Raw genomic sequence first — 799 nt, forward strand, 5'->3', positions numbered from 1 at the left:
GGGTCAGGGATAAATCTTATGCCACTCTCTGTAATGGAGAAGCTAGGGATCATTGAGGTACAGCCTGCCTTGTTCTCATTGCAATTGGCAGATAAGTCATTGAGACAAGCTTATGGAATAGTAGAGGACGTGCTAGTAAAGGTTGAAGGCCTTTACATCCCTGCTGATTTCATAATCTTAGACACTAGGAAGGAAGAGGATGATTGCATTATCCTTGGAAGACCTTTCCTAGCCATAGCAGAAGCTGTGATAGATGTCAACAGAGGTGAGTTAGTCCTTCAATTGAATAGGGACTACCTTGTGTTTAAGGCACATGGCCATCCCTCTGTGACAGAAGAGAGTAAGCATGCAGAGCTTCTCTCAGTTCAGAGTCAAGAAGAACCCACACAGTCAAACTCTAAGTTTGGTGTTGTGAGGCCACAACCAAACTCTAAGTTTGGTGTTAAGATCCCATATCCAAACTCTAAGTTTGGTGTGGGAACTACACTAACATTGACCTGATCACCTTGTGGCTCGATGAGAGCCACTGTCAAGCTATTGACATTAAAGAAGCGCTTGTTGGGAGGCAACCCAATTTTATTTATCTATTTTTTATTTTATTGTTATTTTGTGTTTTATTAGGCACATGATCATGAGGAGTCACGAAAAAAATAAAAAAAAAATTAAAAACAGAGTCAAAAACAGAAAAAAAAATTTTCACCCTGGAGGACGCACAGGCTGGCATTCAACGCCAGTAAGATGCATCTGGCCGGCGTTCAACGCCAGAACAGAGCACCATTCTGGCGCTGAACGCCAGAAA

This window comes from Arachis duranensis, chromosome 6 (genome assembly GCF_000817695.3).
Source record: "Arachis duranensis cultivar V14167 chromosome 6, aradu.V14167.gnm2.J7QH, whole genome shotgun sequence".
NCBI classification, from domain to species: Eukaryota; Viridiplantae; Streptophyta; class Magnoliopsida; order Fabales; family Fabaceae; genus Arachis; species Arachis duranensis.